Source organism: Equus asinus, chromosome 1 (assembly GCF_041296235.1).
Source record: "Equus asinus isolate D_3611 breed Donkey chromosome 1, EquAss-T2T_v2, whole genome shotgun sequence".
Classification (NCBI taxonomy): Eukaryota; Metazoa; Chordata; class Mammalia; order Perissodactyla; family Equidae; genus Equus; species Equus asinus.
Genome location: NC_091790.1, coordinates 35974625 through 35998153, shown reverse-complemented (window position 1 = coordinate 35998153; position 23529 = coordinate 35974625).

Here is a 23529-nt window from a genome sequence, read left to right as displayed (position 1 = left end):
TCAGCCGCCTCACCAACAGCAGCTAGTCGTAGCAAAGCAGAGCCTCCGATCAAATCCAGCATAATTTCAGAGCGGAAGTCCACACTGTTAACTTTTCAACACACTGCGTCCTTCAATCACTGTGATCCATCCTAGAGTTACAGTGCCTAGAACAGCAAAATGCACTTAGAAAGTAACCAAAAAATATTTGTCAAGTGAATTTTAGTCTTCATACATATGGAAGTAATTATATCATGTTCTTAATAGTCTTGGAAAAGGCTTAAATTATTAACCATAATTTTTTCTTAAGATACATGGTTTCTTCCATTATCAATTATTAACACTAACGGGAATGTTTCATAATGTGGGTCCTCCAGAAGTCATTCTGTTTTGGTGTTGTTTTTACCCAAAGCAACGTTCCAGATTTTAGATGCTAACTCCTACTCCCTTCAGAAATTAGCCTTTCTGATTTAGGAATACATAATTATGTCATTTTTCCCAAACTCTAGCTTTACACATTTAGAATTCTATTGTACTTTTCCCTTGGATGTCCAGACAGAAGATTACATCCTTTCCACCAAACACTCTCCTCTTCCTCATTTTCTTATTTCTGTTAATAACAACATCTTCCCTGTCACTCAGACTTAGAAATCTGATAGCCATGTCCAGTAAATGTCCAATTTCTCTCATTTCTACTACTGCAGTGTCTCTCAAACCATCTACATCTGATTCCTGTACGTAATTCTCTCATCCTATACGTAACATCTCATCTCACCGCTCTCCTATTACCAAGGAGTTGACCCCTGGTTGTCAACTTTTTTTTTCACCCCCTGGAGATTTATCTTGGGAAAAGTTCTTAATATCTTTTCAACTCCAACTTGATTACTTCTAAACATAGCTGATTATAACTCAAAATGAAACCAGAATGTGGAATATGGAATCAACACAGGTGTAACCACAGATAAAAATGTCAGATGTCAAGGAGCTCACATAGCATGCGCTGTGTGTCTGATCCAGTTAATTGTTGTTGTTGTTTCTTTGAGTTTTTTTGTATTTGTTGGGAGAGAGGCGGAAGCTTCGATTAAATTGTAAGCTAGTTCTAGAGAACAGAAAAATGCTCCGAAACGGGAGTAAATGTTTGGAAATACCTACTTGGGGTGTGTCGTAGAGGATGTTGAATGACATGCTAGAGAATTTGGACTTATTTCTATATAATATATGTAATAAAAATGTAAGACAGAAGTTATTCTGTAAAACATTTAATAGTTATTATTGTTTATTTTTATATATAGAAGTATATTTCCATTTGAAAAGCCGTCATTTTACTCCCGGGAACTTGGAATCAAATTAATTAGAAAATGAAAGCGCAGGATTAATATTTAAGACATCATAATAAACATGGAGTTCAGATTTTCAAAAGATTTATCTATTACAAAATTTAGTTTGCTAACTTATTTGTACATACACAGCCCACAACAACTCCACCCTATATCACAAATATATCTTCTGACAAATAAAGTTAGGGTAGCCTAGAAAACTCACAACTTTGGTTGTCATATCTGTTGGAACATCTCAGAATTTCATTTTTATTGGACTTTTTATGCACAATTCACATGGAGTTGCATAAAAGTCTGCCTCTGTGCATTTTCAATGTATTGTTTGCTTGCCAATTGAAGAATGGTTTTTACTTTCCAGGTTTATATATGAATTCGTTTTTCTGGAGTGCATTTATCTTGGTTTCTACTATCTAGTCTCATGCCTATGGAGTTCTGCATTGCCTTATTGATGGCAGATACCATTCTCCAGGTTCGTAAAGTGTCAGTCATTCCACTGTTAGGCTTTCTGGTAACTTCCCATACACACATCACACCAACTAATTGTTCTGCATTCCAATATCTTTTGTAATTTAATTGTTGACTAAATCAACTTTGACATACTATTAAAATAATTACTATCACAAAATCACTTTTGCGGTTGTTATGATTACTAATAGCTATGACCATTACGATGGTCACTTTAGCCTTTATTAGAACACTTTGGCTCATTGCTAAGAGCTTATTTCACCTGCTAAGAGCTTATTAATACTTTATTAACAAACTTAAAATGACTTAGCACTTACTATGCGCCAAACATTTGGCCAGACCCAAGGGAATTCAAAAATAAATAAGACACGAACATTTACCTCAGAGAGGATAGAATAGAGTAAGACAAAAGGCCTTTTCTTAAATAACTATGAGCTAACCAAACAGCATCAACTTGCTCTTTTTTTTTCTACTTTGCTATGGACCTAGTAAATGTTTGGTTGTTTATTGTTACATGGAGAGATATTATAAAGAGATCTGAAATCACTGGTCTTATTCATCTAGTAATATACAATAAGTGGAGTGACTTACAACTAGAATTTAGAATTTTAGAACTTCAAAAATGCCTTTTACATGAATTATCTCATTTGTTTCTCACAAACCCTAAAAAGTTAAAGAAAACAGGTCTTTTTCTACCTTCTTTGCTAGTGAGACAAAAGGTACTCACAGAGGCCAATATTATTTATTGGAAGATACACAAGTATAAACCCCCAAGTCATTTTATTCCTGGTTGAGGTTTCTATTTCAAGAGATTATGTGGGTGTTGGTAGTCACACATGATAGGCATTTAATAAATATATGTTGAATGAATAATATATTTTAATACTTGATGCCATAATTTCATTCAAATCCAATATGCCTATGTGAGGTGTGCCTAGTTGAAAGGTTTTTCATCCACAACCCATAAAGAGTAGCTCAAATCAGGTGTAATAAAGTGTCAGAGCTTCAATGCGAAAGTCTTTAAGTTGTACTGTAAATCCAAATTAAATCACCGTCTCATAAAAATCATAATTAACTTCATCTCACAGTAACAAAAATGCATAAATGTTTATGGAAAGTGCTCATCAGAGTTATCATACAGTAGAATCCTGCCATACCATTGTTTTATCTTTCTTCTTTGTAATCTATAATGAGAGGACCTTTCATATCAGAATGTTATGTTTTAGAAAATTTGAAATATATTTCCAATACTTATACGTTGTCTACAACATGTAAAATATCACTTGGCTCTATAGTCAGTCTTCTGGGATTTTTATTCTTAATGGGCTAAGCTTCTGCATCTGTTAATTCCCAGTTGGTTACTCATAATTCTTTCTCCTTCTGCCAAATATCAATTACCAGGTCCTCTTTATTTCTCAGTCCTGGCAACTCTTCTTCTACTAAATTGAAGACTCTGAGAATCTACAGAAGGAATTACAATTACCACCTTGGAGGAACTTTGTCAAGATCAATGAAATAATAGACCTTGAAGTGCTTGGAACTTTCACAAGAAACGTCTACAATAAATGCAAAGTCTTATTCATTGCGTACAGTGGCATCATTTTACACACTGTCAGAAACAAAAATATAGTATGACATTTTCCCATGAAATGCAGCTTATTGCTCCTGAAAGAATGAGTACTGAGTTCATTTCTTATGACTGGGATAGATCCATGTACTGTGAGTTTTAACAACTGAGCATCTTCACTTGGTCACATAATATACTAGTGTGTGTCATAATAGGACAGTCGAGGAGTATGTGACTAGATGGGATATTATGTATTCAAAGACATTGAGCCATGTCTAAGGTTGGCTACTGGGCAGACTTTATCAATGACTCATGATGCTCATCTCTACAACCCAAGGGAAGTTTAAAGAACTACAGTATGTAGATAAAGATATAGAATGTGGCCCCTGGACTGATGGGACAAATCAGTCAACCTTGGCCATTTAAGGGACACTGCTTGAGTGCTGGAAAGTTCCAACTGTCCTCTTTTGGCACAGAAACATTTGTAGAGAATTTCTGAAAGACTAATAATTCACTTCTGTCTTTCTCTCAAAACACCCAAGGCCAGCACTTCATCACTTATTCTAGGCTTTGTAATGCCTAAAATGAACAAACATTCACTAATAAGGTGATAATTTTATCCATTTATTTATAAAGAACAATTCTCTGGAATAAATTACCAAAAACTTCATCTTCAAAGGGGCAATCTGTTGTTGACATATCTGGCAAAAACTAGTTAACGCAAGGATGGTGCATAATTGCAAATAAACGCATTGCATGGACAATACAGCACATACCTTAAATGGCCAACTTCAAATGACCACTTGAGGGCGCCAAAACAGAAGCAATGAAAGAGTCCTGACCCACAGAGCACTTCTGAGAACTACTTTCTGGGCGTCTCTGCTTAAAGAAGATGGTCCTTGCTTCAAATATGACTGCAAAGCAAAGAATATCTTTAAAACGGGCAGATATGATGAGATGCATGCTTTCACATTACTATATTTAGTTATTCCCAAACTCTACAACAAACCTAGGAGTTTCTGCCATCACATCCTTTATCCTCAACATGAACTTCACATGAAACTAATACTTCCATCGAAATCCACTGGACACAACTTAATTCATTTTCTCTCACAGTTCTTACTTCATCTTCAATTCTATGACTAGCGTTTCTTTCCCACTAGCATTTTTTCCACTGCTCTGACTCCACTCTACATTCAAAGGTTTAAATTCCATTTATTACATTAGTCGCAAAGCCATTTAACAAGGACTTTCTCTGCTTGCTGGAGTGCTAGAGTGGATATTTTAGTTGTTTCCTCTTGTATAGAGTCCTAGTGCTTTGAATTTACATCTTTTAGCATTTACATCTTCATTTTTTTTTTAGCTTTCGGATGTACATCATAATATGTTTCGAATTCTGTGTAGATTACATCATGTTCACCACCCAACAATTAATTATAGTCCATCCCATCACATATGAGCCTAATCAGTCCTTTTTCCCTCCCCTCCTGCTTCCCCTGTGGTAACCACCAATCCAATCTCCAATGCTATGTGTTTATTTGTCGTTGTTTTTATCTTCTACTTATGAGTGAGATCATACGGTATTTGACTTTCTCCCTCTGACTAATTTCACTCAGCATAATAACCTCAAGGACCATCCATGTTATCACATATGGCCAGGTTTCATCATTTCTTATGGCTGAGTAGTATTCCGTCATGTATAAATACCACATCTTCTTTATCAATTCATCCCTTGATGGGCTCCTAGGTTGCTTCCAAGTCTTGGCTATTATGTATCACGCTGCACTGAACACAGGGGTGCAAGTATCTTTATGCCTTTGTATTTTCAAGTTCTTTGGATAAATACCCAGCAGTGGGACAGCTGGATCATATGATAGATCTATTCTTAATTTTCTGAGGATACTCCATACTGCTTTCCATAGTGGCTGCAGCACTTAGCACTCCCACCAGCAGCGTACAAGGGTTCCCTACTCTCCACACCCTCTCCAACATTTGTTGTTTCTTGTCTTGTTAATTATAGCCATTCTGATGGGAGTGAGGTGATACCTCATTGTAGTTTTGATTTGCGTTTCCCTGATAGCTAATGATGTTGAGCATCTTTTCATATGCCTGTTGGCCATCCGTATATCTTCTTTGGAGAAATCTCTGTTCAGATCTTTTGACCATTTTTTAATTGGGTTGTTGGTTTTGTTGTTGTTGCGCTGTATGAGTTCCCTGCATATTTTGGATATTAATCCCTTATCTGATATATGGTTTGCAAATATCTTCTCCTAATTGTTAGGTTGTCTTTTCATTTTGTTGATGGTTTCCTTTGCTGTGCAGAAGATTTTAGTTTGATATAGTCCCACTTGTTCATTTTTTCTTTTGTTTCTGTTGCCCAGTCAGACATGGTAATTGAAAATATGCTGCTAAGACTGATGTCAAAGAGCATACTGCTTATGTTTTCTTCTGGAAGTTTCCTGGTTTCAGGTCTTACATTCAAGTCTTTAATCCATTTTGAGTTGATTTTTGTGCATGGTGTAAGGTAATGGTCTCCTTTCATTCTTTTTCATGTGGCTGTCCAATTTTCCCAACACCATTTATTGAAGAGACTCTCCTTTCTCCGTTGTATGCTCTTGGCTCCCTTGTTGAACATTAGCTGTCCGTAGATGTGTGGGTTTATTTCTGGGCTCTTGATTCTGTTCCATTGATCTGTGTGTCTGTTTTTGTGCCAGTACCATGCTGTTTTGGTTACTATAGTTTTGTAGTATGTTTGGAAATCAGGGAGTGTGATACCTCCAGCTTTGTTCTTTTTTCTCAAGAATCCTTTGGCTATTCAGGGTCTTTGGTTTTCTGTATAAATTTTAGGATTCTTTGTTCTATTTCTGTGAAAAATGTTGTTGGAACTTTGATAGAGATTGTGTTGAATCTATAAATTGCTTTAGGAAGTATGGACATTTTAACGATGTTAATTCTTCCAATCCAAGAGCATGGAATATCTTCCTATTTCTTTGTGTCTTCTTCGATTTCTTTCGACAATGTTTTATAGTTTTCAGTGTACAGATCTTTCACCTGTTTGGTTAAGTTTATTCCTAGGTATGTTATGCTTTTTTTTTTTTTGCAATTGTAAGTGGGATTGTATTCTTAATTTCTCTTTCTGCTACTTCATTATTAATGTATAGAAATGCAATTGATTTTTGTACATTGATTTTCTATCCCACAACTTGACTGTATTCCTTTATTGTTTCTAAAAATTTTTTATTGGATTCTTTAGGGTTCTCTATCTATAAAATCATGTCATCTGCAAAGAGTGACAGTTTCACTTCTTCTTTTCCAATGTGGATCCTTTTTCTTTCTTTTTCTTGCCTGATTGCTCTGGCTAGGATTCCAATACTATGTTAAATAAGAGTGGCGACAGTGGGCATCCTTGTCTGATTCCTGTTCTTAGACGAATAGCTTTCGGTTTTTCTCCATTGAGAATGATATTTGCTGTGGGTTTGCCATATATGGCCTTTATTACTTTGAGGTATTTTCCTTCTATACCCATTTTATTTAGAGTTTTTATCATAAATGGATGCTGTATCTTGTCAAATGCTTTCTCTGCATCTATTGAGATGATCATGTGACTTTATTCTTCATTATGTTAATGTGGTGTATCACGTTGATAGATTTGTGGATGTTGAACCATCCCTGCATCACTGGAATGAAACCCACTTGACCATGATGTATGATCTTTTTAATGTATTATTGTATTTGATTTGCTAGAATTTTGTTGAGGATTTTTGCATCAATCTTCATCAGTGATATTGGCCTGTAATTTTGTTTTTTTGTGTTGTCCTTACCTGGTTTTGGTATCAGGACAATGTTAGCTTTGCAGAATGAGTTAGGAGCCTCCCCTCCTCTTCAATTTTTTGGAAGAGTTTGAGAAGGATAGATATTAAGTCTTCTTTGAATGTTTGGTAGAATTCACCAGGGAAGCCATCTGGTTCTGGACTTTTATTTTTTGGGAGGTTTTTGATTGCTGTTTCGATCTCCTTACTGGTGATAGGTCTATTCAAATTCTCTACTTCTTCTTGGTCCAGTTTTGGAAGGTTGTGTGTTTCTAAGAATTTATCCATTTCTTCTAGATTATCCAATTTGTTGGTGTATAGCTTTTCCTAATATTCTCTTATTATCTTTTCTATTTCTGAGGTGTCCACTGTAATCTCTCCTCTTTCATTTCTGATTTTATTTATGAGCCTTCTCTCTTTTTTTCTTGGTGAGTCTAGCTAAGAGTTTGCCAATTTTGTTTATCTTTTCAAAGAACCAGCTCTTGGTTTCATTAATTTTTTTCTATTATTCTTTTTTTTAGTCTCTATTTTGTTTAGTTCCTCTCTGATTTTTATTTTTTCCTTCCTTCTGCTGATTTTGGGCTTTGTTTGTTGCTCTTTTTCCAGTACCTTTAGGTGCACTGTTAGATTGTCTATTTGGGATTTTTCTTCTTTGTTGAGGTCGGCCTGAATTTCTATAAACTTCCCTCTTAGAACCGCTTTTGCTGTATCACATAGATTTTAGCATGTCGTATTTTCCTTTTCATTTGCCTCCAGGAATTTTTTGATTTCTTCATTGACCCAATTGTTGTTCAGTAGTATTTTGTTTAATCTCCACATTTTTGTGGCTTTTCTGATTTTCTTCCTGTAGTTGATTTCTAGTTTCATACCTTTCTGGTCAGCAAAGATGCATAGTATTATTTTGATCTTCTTAAATTTATTGAGACTTGTTTTGTGGCCTAATATGTGATCAATCTTGGAGAATGTTCTGTGTGCATTTGAAAAGAACGTGCATTCTGTGGTTTTTGGATGGAATGTTCTATACATATCTACTAAGTCCATCTCAACTAATGTGACATTTAACGCCAGTGTTTCCTTACTGATCTTCTGTTTGGCTGATCTACCCATTGGTGTAAGTGGGGTGTAAGTCCCCTACTATTATTGTGTTACTCTCTATTTCTCCTTTTATGTCTGTTAATAATTACTTTATATATTTAGGTGCTCCTAAGTTGGCTGCATAGATATTTACAAGTGTTATATTTTCTTGTTGGATTGTTCCCTTTATCATTATGTGGTGCCCGTTGTCTCTTGTTACAGTTTTTGTTTTAAAGTCTTTTGTCTGATATAAATATTGCTACCCCCGCTTTCTTTTATCTGCCATTTGCATGGAATATCTCTTTCCATCTTTTCACTTTCAGTTTGTGAGTGTCTTTAGGTCTGAAGTGTGTCTCTTGTATGCAGCATATAGATGGGTCTTGTTTTTTTATCCAGTTGGCCACCCTATGGCATTTGATTGGAGCATTTAGTCCACTGACATTTAAAGTAGGTATTGATAAATATGTATTTATTGACATTTTGTTACTTTTTTTCTGGATGTTTTAGTAGTTCTTCTCTGTTCCTTTCTTTTTCTCTTGCTCTCTTCCCTTGTGGTTTGGTGGCTATCTTTAGCAATATGTTTGATTTCTTGTCTTACTTTCTTGCTTGCTTATTATAGGTTTCTGATTTGTGATTACCATGACAATCCTGTTTAATATTCTATGCATATAACAGTCTATATCAAGTTGATAGACTCGATAGCTTGACCTCTTTTTAAAAGCTCTACTTTTTCACTCCCCTTCGACCACATTTTGTGTTTTTCAAATCACATATAGTCTCTTGTTTAGTGTGTGTCTATCCATTACCCTCTTATCATTGAAATAGGTGATTTTAGTACATTTGTCTTTTAACCTTCATATTATCTTCACAAGTAGTTGATCTGCTACCTTTACTATATTTTTACCTTTACTAGTGATTTTGTTGCCTGGTGTTTTTTGATAATTTTTTTATCTCTATTTTTGTCATCACTTTCCAACTTAATAAGTCCCTTCAGCATTTCTTGTAGAACTGGTTTCTTGGTGATAAACTCCTTTAATTTTTGCTTCTCTGGGATGCTCTTTATCTCTCCTTCCATTCTGAATGACAATCTTGATGGATAGAGTATTCTTGGCTGTAGGTTTTTTCCTTTGATCACTTTAAATATGTCATGCCATTCTCTTCTCACCTGTAGGGTCTCGGCTGAGAAGTCCACTGATAACCTTTTGGGATTTCCTCTGTATGTCACTTGTGGCCTTTCTCTTGCTGCTTTTAGGATTCTCTCTTTATCTTTAATTTTGGACATTTTAATTATAATATGTCTTGATGTGGGCCTCTTTGGGCTTATCTTGTTTGGAGCTCTCTGTGCTTCCTGTACTTGAATGTCTATTTCCTTCCTTAGGTTAGGAAAATTTTCAGCTATTATTTTTTCAAATAAATTTTCTGTCCCTTTCTCTCTCTCTTCTCCTTCTGGGACACCTATAATCTGAATGTTGGCATGCTTGATATTGTCCCAGAGTTGCCTTAGACTGTTCTCATTCTTTTTAATTCTTTTTTCTTTTATCTGTTCAGCTTGGGTGATTTCCTCTAGTCTTTCATCTAGCTCATTGATCCATTCTTCTGCATCCTCTACTCTGCTATTGAGTCCTTCTAGTGAATTTTTCATTTCCAGTATTGGATTCTTCATTTCTGATTGGTTCTTTTTTATATCTTCAAGTTCTTTGCTGGTGAGCTCACTGTGTTCATCCAGCTTTCTCCCAACATCTGTGAGCATCCTTATGATATTTTGTTTGAACTCTTTGTCGAGTAGGTCACTTGTTTCTGTTTCATTTTAGTCCTTTTCCTGGGGTTTTGTCCTGTTCCCTTACTGGGAAAGTGTTCCTTTGTCTCCTCATTATGCTTCTTTCTCTGTGTTGATTTCTATGTTTTAGGTGAGTCAGTTATGTCTCCTGATTGTGCAGAAGTGGCCTTATGTATGAGATGCCTTATTAGGCCCAGCAGTGTGCTTCCCTCTTGTCACCAGTCCAAATGATCCAGGAGTGACCCCTTTGTGGGCTACTTGTGTCTTTCCGCTGTGGCAGGATTGCTCTTACTGCAGGGACCCAGGGAGTCTAGTCTTTCCTTCCCTGGCCAGCTGTTTGTAAATCCTGTTTGGGGAGCCTCAGCACCATTGGCTACAAAGACTATCAGCACACTCCTATTGCAGTTTTCCTCTTAATTGGGTTGGTATTCAGTGTAGCTGGTTGCTAGGCTCAGGGGCTTACAGTTGTTATAGGCCTCAGGCCTACAAGGCTGTTGTCAGTTCTCTTAGGAGTGCTGCTGAGTGGGGCTGGCCCTAGGCACAGGAGCACTCAATTGTTTCAGGCTTTGGAAGGTGGGGCTGATCCTTTTTATGGCTATTTGTGAAGCACACGTCTTTTGCTGCTGATTAGCCTCACCCCCCACAGGACCACAAACACACTGTCAACACAGTCCTGGTCTGTGCACACTTCTCAACCCCCTGGAGTGTACCCTGATGCCACACTGCAGAACCCCCACCTCTCCACCCATGCCCCGCACAGTTCACCTGGTCCTCACACAGGCCCTGCCCCACAGAGGTGACACACTTGCCTGCCTGTAGAGGATCAAGGCACCCAGTCAATGCAGGCTGAAAAGTAGCCTGAGGGCTTGATGTTGGGTGGGGCCAGTCCTTAGGGTGAGCTGCCTGTCCTGGCTGAACTGGATTAAATCTGTGCTCTAATGGGCATGGCAGATCCCTGGGCTAACAGGCCAAGGGAAGAACCTCAGTGGCACCCACCCGGGTCTGTGTCAGCATGCCTGGATCAGGTCAGAACAATGGCCTCCACCAATGTCTCAGTCTCCAGAGAGGTCCCTCCTCTCACCAAGATGCCCCCAGAGCCCACCAGGTGAGTCTGGTTTCACCAAAGGACTGTCAGCCTTCTCTCTGGTGATTTTAGGTTGTTGCAATGAGTGAGTTTGTGTGTGGTCCCTTTAAGACCCAGGTCTTTTCGGCTTTCAGCTGATAGCTTTTCTGGGGCTAACCTGGCTGCAGTTAATAGCCAGTGAAGCCAGATAGTAAGACCCTAGTCTCAATTGGGCTGAGTCTGAAGTATGCTGCTAGCAGTACCGGCCCCCACTCCAGACCTTACTCCTCCAGGGATGGCTGCGTACCTTAGGGTGGCTCCCACCTGGCCAGCTGAGAAGCTCCATTGCTCCCAAAGGTGGCTTTTTTCCTCTCCAGCAGGAATTTCTGCCTCTTCTGCCTTAGTCAGGACTGTCCCTTGTTGTGGGGGTTCTTTTTATCCAGTTTTCAGTTTTCTATCCAGGGCAATTTTTCCAAAAATAGGTTGTAACCTCGTTGTGTTCATGGGAGGAGATGAGTTCAGAGTCTGCTTACACCACCATCTTGACGACATCTTCATCTCCGTATTTTGATTGTTTATTTACATATGTTTTCCCACTAGACTCTGAGTTTCTGAAGTGCAAGAAGTGGTTCTGTTCTCTGTGCAAGCTTTCAATAAAGTTGCGTAAATAAGAAAAGAATTTGATCCCTAACCTCAACTAGAATGTAGCCTTGTAGTGCACAAGAGTCAGGCATCTTGAAGAATTAAATAATATTAAGGAGCTAATAGTAATACCATGTCACAATAAGAGTGGTCTATAGCAGCATTTTCCTATAGAAATTAGGTAATTTAAAATTTTCTAGTAGTCACATTAAAAATGTAAAAGGAAACTAGTGGAATTAATTTTAATAATTTATTCAGTAATATATTTACTTAATCCAATATATCCAAAATATTATTGCTTCAATTTGTGATCAATATAAAACACTTTTTATGAGATGTTTTACATTTTTGCCTCTGGAATCCAGTGTGTATTTTACACTTATAAGACATCTCAATTCAGATGCTAAATTTTTATGAGAAATACTTGATCTGTATTTAGATTTCATAAAATTTACAGTTGAAAAAATAGATTCACATACTCTAGTTGTTCTAAACACACTTAAAAGTTTTCCAATAATTGAATTGAGTACCAAAAAATTGTTTTCCTTCAATATTCATATTTTTATTGATAAAACGGGTTCATCTTTTTTTAAAGAGTTGGTTTGAGTGAAGCAAAAGCCTATTTGTTTCAAAACTACATCTCTCCAAGTTAAGGACATTCATTAACTCTTATGTCCACTCAATATCGTTAACATTGAATTCAAGGACTATTGCATAAATTAAAAATCAACTCTAAATCAATCAATATCAACAAAGCATTCTTCAAATCTTTGTTGTAGTTCCTGCAGCCAAATTATACAACATTGTCAATTACAATTTAAATGTTCTGATAGTGATTCGTAAAAATGTGTAAAACCTTTATTGTTGTTTTGTATTAAGTACTGTTTTGCTTTCAACATAAGTTCTCACACAGGTTTACCTAGTCATAAATAAGCTTTTCCTTTCCTTGGAGCTTCAGACTTATATGATTCACATATAGTGTGAGATCAGTGAGAGAATATAAACCATGCTGCCATTTTTTGTCTTTAGTTATTAAATATTTGGCAAGAATTACTTAGTTTCAAGAATATCTTGAATTGGAATCAACAGCACAATAAATCTTTTTAAAACTCCTCCATGACTCGAAGAATGACCATTGGCAAAGAACTCAAGATCATTAGATACCTCATCTCGTATTTTTTTTAATAGTTCCCCAAACTGGCCATGATTGACAGCATACAGCCATATACGCTCAGTGAGTGTAATAATGAGACATTTTGTAGAGTCTACTTCAGAAAACCAAACACATACCATACGTATCTTAGAAAGGAATCAAGAAACAAGGAAATAAAATCTCTTGTAAAATTTCAATATGCTAGAGCACTGTCATCATGACAGAAACTAATTTTTTTCATATTTGACTTAAATTCTTCTTTGGAAATATAAAATATTCAAAATTATTGATGCCTTGCAGCTGTGAATGGACATTTCTTTGTATCTTTGGAATCCTATGAGACAAAAGGTACCCACAGCACTAATTGGAAGTGTCTCTTCTATTGTAAAATTCAACTAAAGTGAAAGAAAAGTTCTTCCAATTTAGATTTAATTGACCATGGGTATTGTCTGAAAGCTGTTGTATTATTGAAGAAACATTGGTGGCTTAATTGTAGATCTTTCACTTTCTATAAAATATCATTTTTAGGTTTTTCCTTGAGATTTTCTACAAAATTTCCGTATCTGAAATAATAACTCTTTTTAAATATTGCCATTTAAAAATGGTGTCTTTTGTACAAAAATACAAGCCTTTTAACATGCCATAGTTACAAACTCAGATTCTGTTTAAAATTGCAATATTTTTGTTATTTTGGTTGGAGTATTAATTCTAATTTTAGGTTACCAATTTTGTTGATTCTTTTTTTTTTCCTAAGATTGGCCCTGAGCTAACATCTGTTTCCAATCTTTTTTTATCTTCTTCTCCCCAAAGCCCTCCAGTGCATAGTTGCATACTCTAGCTGTAGGTCCTTCCAGTTCTGCTATGTGGGACGCCACCTCAGCATGGCTTGATGAGCAGTGCTAGGTCTGCACCCAGGATCCGAACTGCTGAAACCCTGGGCTGCTAAAGCAGATTGTGCGAACTTGACCACTAGGCCAGGGGCGGGCTCCCTGTTGATTCTTTTTTGATGTTTTACTGTTGAAAGAAAAGTTCTTATCAAATTTACTATGTATCTGCTGAAAATGCCTCTTAATAATATCTACTTTATCATCTTAAAAATTTTTTAACACAACAAGCACCTTTTTGTTTTGCTCTGCTACAGCAAAATGCAATTGTCGTTCACTGGGAAATTTGTGACGTATCTTCCAGTTTCTTTCCCTCTTTCTCTTTGTCTAACTGTTCCAGGCGTAGTGCTACTCTGGCAACCATGATTCTACATCGGTAGCATGCTTTCATTTAAATCTAAAAGTATGTCCATACTTATTTTTTAACCAGAAAAATAATTTAATTATATTATAATTAAAATAGTAATAAGTATTTCCATCATATTACTAATTATGATAAAGTAGATATTACTATAACTTGTGCTGTCTGTATTAAAAACTCAGACACATTGCAGTGTTACAGCAGTGCATAGAAAACATCATTTGACCTGAGTCGGTCTATTGAAACTGACTGGATGGGTGATGTATTTATTGGTAATACTAGGAACGATGCCTACCCTGTCCCCTACACACACTGAAATGCAACAATAATATCAACATGATGCAACAATTAAGTAAAATATAATCCTACCACAATATAATAGTGTTTAACAGAAAACCCTTCACGTTGCTTCAGATTTTTAATTTAAATGTAAATTAATTAAAATTAAATAAAATTTTAAACTCAGTTCCTCTGTCACACTGGCCACATTTTCAAGTGCTCAATAGCGTGGGGTGGCAAGGGGCTCCCCTATTGAACAGCACAGATCTAGACTGTACATTTCCCAAGACTATGGATGAATCTCATGCTTTTATTGCCCACAGTACCCAGTATGTAAACAACTATGGATTGAATTTGATATCCTAATGCCATATGTGATTAAGGAAGAAGTAAATACATGTTTATAAATACTTCAAGTTCATAAAGAAGACTTCACAAAGAATTGAAACTTTGCTTGGTATTAAATATTCAAAGGTAGACAGGAACAGCGAAAGGGCTTTCTAAGCAGCTAAGTAACAAGCCAAACCAAAGCACAGATGGGACATTGTGCAGTGAGAGAGTGAGTGTCCAGAAAGTCAGATTGAGGTCAGGAGCAGAAAGCCTTCAAGGCCGGAGTGGACATTACCCAATAAGTAATATGGAACTTCTGAGAATTGTCAACAGGAAAGTTATTATGAAAGATATATTTTAGGAGGCTTCACCTGGCAACAGAGTGGACGGTGCATGGGTGAAGAACAAATTAGAAGAATATCACTGTAATTAAGAGTCTGGTGATAAGGATCTGAATTAGGGCAACCAGAACTGAAATGAATGAGATAAAGTGAGCAAAGCATGACCAAAAAAACCTCATTGGGACTTGACTGAATACAAAGTCAGGATGTAATTCAAACATATTCTAAATTTTCAACATAGTATTAAGAGATTGGTTTATAATAGTCTTTGTATTCCTGATAAAGAAATATCATAATTTGCCCATCTTTCTTTTCCTTCTACCAAATTGAGAATTTGAATCTGAAGAATAATTTCTAAACAGGTTTGGAGGAGACATCGGTACAGAAATGCAAGAGTTGGAGTGTTGAAGTTCTAAGAGCCCATGAGTTCTCCGAGGCATGAAGGAAGGACTAAAGAAACTGATTCAGGAATTAGTCTTGAAAAATGCACACAGTTCAGGAAATAAAAGAAGAAAGAAAATAAGAAAAGTAAGTGAACCAGAAAAATGCTGTGTCATCGCAGCCCAACTGGGAAAATAGTTTTAAAAAGGAATAAACTGTCAGTGATTTCAAAAGGGCTTTGGTAATACCAAATAGTGGTTTATAACATCAATTCCTTTGACTATAATTTTAGTTTGTTCTCTTGTAGTGAGATTGGCTGATATTTTCTGTCCTGGCCAATCTTTTCAAATGTAATAATGAGTACTTATCAGTTCATCAGTATGCATGATACTGTCTCTTAATGAATAAAAAGTCATCTCCCCAACTCCAATCTTAAATTTTTAAGTTAAATATAAGTTCATATATGGTATGCTTCACGAAAAAAAATTCTAAATTTTCACATCTATTAATATGAAAATATCTCAAGAATAGAAAATCTTTCTTTTATTCTTCATACACCATTGAACAGATCATGTGATTAAAAGGGAATTAGTAAGTTTATGAACTAAACAAAAATGATTGATGTATAAGAGCCAATATCTAAATATATGCATTCTAGGGGCCAGCCCAGTGGCATAGTGGTTAAGTTCGTGTGCTCTGCTTCAGTGGCCCAGGGTTTGAGGTTTCGAATCCCAGCTGTGGACCTAGCACTGCTCATCAAGCCCTGCTGTGGCAGCGTCCCACATAAAATAGAGGAAGATTGGCACAGATGTTAGCTCACTGACAATCTTTCTCAAGCACAAAGAGGAAGATTGCCAATGGATGTTAGGTCAGGGCCAATCTTCTTCACCAAAAAAAAATAAATAAATAAACAAATAAATAAATGTATCCTAGAAAAATAAACATTACCGTTAACCACTGAAGAACAATATGTAGCTCTGCCAACCATTCAGGTCTACAACATTTTTTATTCTTAATAATACCACATGAGACTGAAAAAAATAAAATAATATTCCTAATCAACTTATCTGCTATTTAAATCTTCAGCTGTGTTTTCCTCTCTTCTGTAGCAATTTCTATGAGTATTTAAAGATTCAAATGAAAAGATTGCATTCAACTAAAAAGTGAATTCAATTTAAAGTATTGAAAAATACAGAAATGTTAAGTTATTTTACATCCTGTGAAATAAAATATTATGTGGTATTATAAATGGAGAAATATAAAGCAAGATATACATGTGTAAAAAACATAATACATGTGTAAAAAAATCTTTAATTAAGTATGAACTAATAGATAAGAAGCCATACCAAAATGGCAACACTTTGTGTTTAAGTATGTTGGAACTAGGTGGATTTCTTTTCATTCGTTTTTTTTTTCAAAATGTTTATAATGACAGAGGTTAGATTTTGTAACCAAATGTAAATATGTGCATTTAAAAAGAAAGTTCTAAATAATTTTTTTGGGTTCACATTGCTCCTGAATCTTCTGGGATAAGTTTAAATCAACTTGTCAACTCACGCTGATCCCCTTAGATCTAAGTGTTTAACACGGAATTCAAAAATTTAAGAAAAAGCTTTAATATATTAACTAAGGTTTTTAATGGCATTTATTTGTGTTTAGATAATTAATTGGCAGATGAGAAGAGTGCAGAAAAGAATGCACTGAATTACTTAATTAATGAAGCAATAACGTACATAAAAATTGTCAAATGACGTAGTAAATGAAACTAGTTTTACTAAACCCACACTTTTTACATTGAGTGAAAAACCACTTGTTCTGATGGCAATGAATGTTGTATTTATACCTCAGTACTTCGAAGTGCAAATGTCCAATGCGTTGTATAGTTTTTAAAGACTCTCATCTTGTTAAAGTACTTCTTTATAAGAGGTAAATTATGTAATAGGAGAACGTATCTGTGTTTGCCACAAAAATTCAATAAAACACTTTAATAACCTCCATAAAATATTTATCTACTCGAGTGAATTAACTGAGTACTCAATGAAAATTGCTTTAGTTCTCCACAGCCATTTACCCACGTGGTGTGTTCTCTGCACGGATTTCACAAATGCTCCTCTAAGGTGTGGGCAGCACTCTAGATGCATTGAATGAAGACTCTGGTACCAATTGAAATTTACAGATGAAGACTCCATAAAAGCAACACGCAATGGAAAATAAAATACTGAGATGCCTGGATTCCATGCCTCTTTTAGTCACAGTTATATATTTTCCTTGTGGAATAACTCTTGAAAGAATTTGAGGATCAAACTGAAATGAAAAAGTATGTGACAAAAAGACACAACAGGCAAGGTCAAAAGACACATGACAAACTGCAAGAAATAGTTTGCAATATATGTTATAAATGAAGGTCTATGCTCCTAATACATAAATATGGGTCTATATTTTCCACTCAGAGACTCAGAAATCTAATCATCACCATTTAAGTGAAACAAATAAACCTTACTGCATCATTTAACATCCCCCTTAGATTTCAGTACATAAATATTTTAAAGTAGGTAACTTCAGCATCTCTACAAGAGTTTTTTTCCAACCCGAAGTATTGGAAGAATCTGATACCTGTTCTATTCCTGCCTAAAGTATTGGAAGGTTATAGCATAAGTCTGAAATACAACCTCATTTCCTGTGCATCCTTCATGATGGTTCATTGGCCTGTCGAGCTGATAATGTCTTTCAAAGGTAAACTCTTAAGGTATAGAGATGGTTCCTTTATAAATAAATATACTAACAGTAAATATATGAACATGAAAACTTCATTAGGGGCCAGCCCCATGGCCTAGTGGTTAAGTTTGGCATGCTCTGCTTTGATAGCCCAGGTTTGGTTTGCAGGGGAGACCTATACCACTTGTTAGAGGCCATGCTGTGGCAGCAACTCACATACAAAAAGTGGAGGAAGATTGGCACAGATGTTAGTTCAGGGCAAATTTTCCTTAAGCAAAAAGAGGAAGATTAGGGCTGGCCTGGCAGCACAGCTGTTAAGTTTGCATGTTCTGCTTCAGCCTCCTGAGGTTCACCAGTTTGGATCATGGGTGTGGACATATGCACTGCTTATCAAGCCATGCTGTGGCAAGTGTCCCACATATAAAGTACAGGAAGATGGGCAAGGATATTAGCTCAGGGCCAATCTTCCTCAGCAAAAAGAGGAGGATTGGTGGCAGATGTTATCTCAGGGTAATCTTCCTCAAAAAAAAAAAAGAATTAAATACCTATAAGCAACAAGATGGATAAATAAATTGTGGTATGCTTATTCAATAGAAAACTAAACAGCAATGACAAGGAAAAATCTGTTGGTATTTGAGACAACATAATGAATCTTTCAAAGATAATATTGTTCAAAAGAAGCCAGATACAAAAACAATACATAGAGCATGGTTCCATTTATTAAAACTAAAAATAAGCAAAAGTAATCTATGGTATCAGAGGTCATGAGAGTGGCTGCTTCTGGGGAGATAATATGAGACTGGAAATGGTATAGGGCAGAGGGGGCTTCTGAAATGCTGGTAATTTTAATTCTTGATCGAGGTGTTGGTTATGTGAACTTATTTACTTTATGATAAGTCACCAATCTATTATAACTTGTATACTTCTCCAATTACGTTTTGTGTCAATAAAAAATATTTTTTTAAATTAATAATTACCATTCATCATTAACCACCCTCTTCAGTGCCCACATCCACACACTTTCTTTCTTTTTTCCACACATCCAGTTTCAAAAATGCCATATCTAATCTCATCCAAATACTCAGGCCCAACTGAAAACGCATCATCCTCTTCTCAGAGAAAGGCACCAAAAGTCATGTCCAGTTTCTGAATTCTGCTCTGAGTTTCAGGTCTCTGGGGGCTGTAAATTCCTCTTGTTAGTTCCAAATTTGGCTCCTCGTGGTCCAGCAAATGATAAGTGGTCCAGCTAAATGGTGAATCTGATCATCTCAAATGCTCAAAATGACATATTGAAGGATAAACAATATCAATATCACCATAACAGCTTCCATTTGAAAAATAGAGAAGGAGAAAGTGAGTGGTCTGTAACGTACACCCCAGTGGAAAGAAGAGAAATAATTCCCTGCTCCATAGGAAGTCCTCAGGGGATAATCTGATCGATTAAAGTCCTTGTTCTAAGGACCTTCTTGCCACACCTGAAGGAAGCCTGGGGGAAGATTCCCTTTCCAGGGCTGCATTGCTTCAGCACCTCCCCTCTTGTTGGTAGGTTTTGAAGGGAGAATGATTCCCTTTGCTTACAAACATTCATGGTTCTCTTTTCAGACACTGGTATTTGCTGACAATAAACTCCCTTAAAATTTCAACTCAGTGCTGATCTTTTATTTATCCCACAAATATTTGCTGAATGTGTACGGTTTTTCAGGCATAATTCTAGATACTTGGGACACCTGAGAGTGCAAAACAAACATAAATCCTTAGCCTAAAGGAGCTTGTGGCCTAGTGAGAGCAGGCTGACAATCAACAAAGAACCGAAAAAATATGTAGTTCAGAAGGTGATTAGTGCTGGTAGTAAAGTACAGCATGATCTACTGTAGAAACCAGGATCAGGAGTGGAGGACAGAGAAGTGGCGAGAGGAGAGATGGCAACTTTTTAGTATTCATGTGGTCAGGGGAGGTCATTTTTGCAAAGGTGAAATTTGAGTAAAGACTAGAGGAAGTGTTAGAGAGTTAGTTAAGCACAACCTAACACAAGAGAATTCAAGAAGGCGGAAAACAAAGAATATTCCCTCAGAAGGAGCATGCCTGACTCATCTAAGAAATGTAAAAGCTCACTGTGGTTGGAGGGTATGAGAGTAGGTGGAGCTAAGGGTAACAGGAAGTATTGCAGAAATCCAGGCAATATATGCTGATGCATGACCTTTCCCTGATCCACTCTTAACTATTCTGTTGTAAGATGGGGTCAGTTGAACTGGTCCAGGAGGGCCTGTGGTTACAGAAGGGATGTTGGGCCGTCAAAAACCTTGCAAAATTAGGTTACCTGATGTTACTACACAAGGGGACTATCTGCTCGCAGTGAGGCAAAAGTCAACCACCAAAAGGGAAGATGGTGGCAGAGAAAGGGTATTTATTAAGCAACAAGCCAGAAAATTGGGAGATATGGACTAGCATCCTAGAGAACCATCTTAAGCAGGGCCTAGGCTCTTGAAGCAGTCATATAGGCCAGTGGGTTATAGAGTAGGGTGTTAGGAATGTTGGACCAGGAGTCGCCACATCAGATCTTTCTGTTGTCACTGATGATAGCTATCAGCATAGACTTTCTTCCCTGTGGGGTCATCACATTCCTAAGGAACTCAAAATAATAAAGCTATTGATTTATCACAGCTGGGAGGTACATACACAAGCAGGGGCCATAAAATCTACGGAGCATGTGTATCTCCTGGATGATGCATATCCAGCTGGGTTAGTTAATCAAAGGTCATTAAAAGTTACAATACTATTTCTTTCCTACAATATGGCTTCCCTTATGTCAAGCTTGTTTTGAGCCAGTGTCACTGATATCAAGTTTTCAAGCACTACTCACATTGCATTGAACTGGAAGTTTTTTTGTTTTTATTTCTAATTCTTACTCAGTGGACTACTCAAGTTATTTCTTCTTTTCTGGATTTCAGATTCTATGTCCCCATTGTTTTGGTATATATCTTATTTTAGGTTTCACTTTCAATTGAAGTTTACCTCTGAAAACATTTGGTCTTCTATTACAATTGGAAAGGACCCATTTTTTTCTATTCTACCACATATAGTATGGTGGTTAACAAAATGGATTTTGGTTTCAGGAAGAGCGAGCCTTTAATCTGGGCTCTGCCATGTACTAACTGGGTATCTTCTAGAGATTTACTTATTCCTTCTAAACCTTAGTTTTTCTCATCTATAGAATAAGAATAATAATAGGATCTTATTTGTAAACATGTTGTATTAAGTGAAATAATCATGTAAAGATTTTAGCACATTATTTGTTACATAAGAAAGACTCAAAAAGGTTTACTATTAAGTATCACTATTATTAATCATAAGATTTGCTCTTGGGAAGATGAAAATAATTGCAAAAAGACCATAAATATTTTAAATATAGACTATTTTTATAATTCACAACTTCTGATGAGTCATCTCATTAAATTCTACAAGTAATTTTAGTGTCACTTATTCATAGTTTTAGATGTAAGAATGAGAAATGCAGAGAAATAGTGGGCTATTCAGGAGATGTGCTGTTGAGTAACATATCACATTGATGTAAAATGTCACTTAAAAGGTACCTATCTATGTTTTAATTATAACAATTCTCAATAAACCAGTTAAAACCTTGTAAGTACTATGTGCCAGGCAGTGTGCTTTATTTTACAAAAGGTCTGGATTAAGAATCCAACTTCTGTTAGCTATTGCACATTCTGCTAACAATGAAATATTATGCAATTAGCGTAAAGAACTATTTGAATGGATTGAATGGTGAGCTACATAATGAGAAGCTAATTACAGGAAGAGTTCCTGGCTCCAGATATTTGTAGAATATTTCTTTTCTGACAAAATTCAGAATATTTATGTGACATTTAAGCGAATCAGCTGATTTCTGGGATGAAATGGTGCAGAAAATATTGTTATCCTAAATCAAGAGGAAGTATTCTCTGTGTCTATTTCATTCTTAAACTTCATGTTCTGTTGTAATCAACCAAAATACAAACTGCTGATTTTGCCATCTGTGTGTATAAGTAGAGCTGAAAAAGATAGATACAAAGTTATTTTCTACCTGAAAGTATATGTAATTTGTGGACTCTTGATGAACTGTTTTCTAACTTAAAGTTTGTAATAAATAATTTCTTGCCCATGAAACAAAAAGGTAAGATTACAAACTGAGTATAACAGCTTACATTTCCTTCCCTGTATTTGATGACTCAGTTTCTGCTCAGTGTGTCTAAAATATCTCAAAAGGAATGACAACAGCAACACCTCCTCCTCGCTCCCAACTCTACCCTGTACAGCCTCCAAGAAACTAGTATGGTCTCTAGAACCATCTGAAGTCAACCCAGGAAAGTTAGACTAGAATAAACAGATCTTGAATACCAATGAGGAGGGACTCTGAAATTTTGTGCTAGTTTTAATAAATCTAGGTCCTAGTCAAGGGGATTTGGAAGCTGATGGAGGTATGTAGGATTGTACGTGATTATTGTATATTCCAAATCAAAAATCAAGTCCCAAAGTCTAACACACAGTTTGCCTATTCGACAGAAGACACAAAATCCAGGCTGCCCCAGAATACTAAACTGAATGATTATGATAAATATAAATCTGACATTTGTTGTAATAACTATAATAGAAATTACTTTTGTGCAGTACCTTGCAATTTGCAAGTTGCCTTCACATGTATTATTACCTTCTCCACTACTTTATGAACATCTCAAGAGCAGAGATTTTAATTCTTTTATGTTGTAACCTTCAAGCTTCACAAGTTCCATAGGGGCCCTCTCACAAGTTCCTGGGGTACCAGCTGTAGCCAGGAAGCCCCATTCCTAAGTGTGGGTCCCAACTCTACAAAGCCCTCCTATTAACTTCTAAGTTTAATAATCCCAGTATTTTCTCTTTTATCCCAGCCATAGGGGTGAACCTACTTCCTGCAGTCACTACCTCTGTGAATCACTAGTCCTATCTATTTGGATTTTCAGTGCTCTGATACCTGATTGATAATTCTTTGTATTAAATTCTGTTAAACTAATTGATGTGGTTACTCTTTCTTGACTGGACCCTGACTAATAGAGGACAGAGGATTGAAGTAATGTCAGGAGGGGCTGGCCCGGTGGCGCAGTGGTTAAGTTTGCATGTTCCGCTTCTCAGCAGCCCAGGGTTCACTGGTTCGGATCCTGGGGGTGCACATGGCACCACCTGCCAAACGCCATGCTGTGGTAGGCATCCCACATATAAAGTAGAGGAAGATGGGCATGGATGTTAGCACAGGGCCAAGGTTCCTCAGCAAAAAGAGGAGGACTGGCAGTTGTTAGCTCAGGGCTAGTCTTCCTCCAAAAAAAGGAAAAAAAAGAAATAATGTC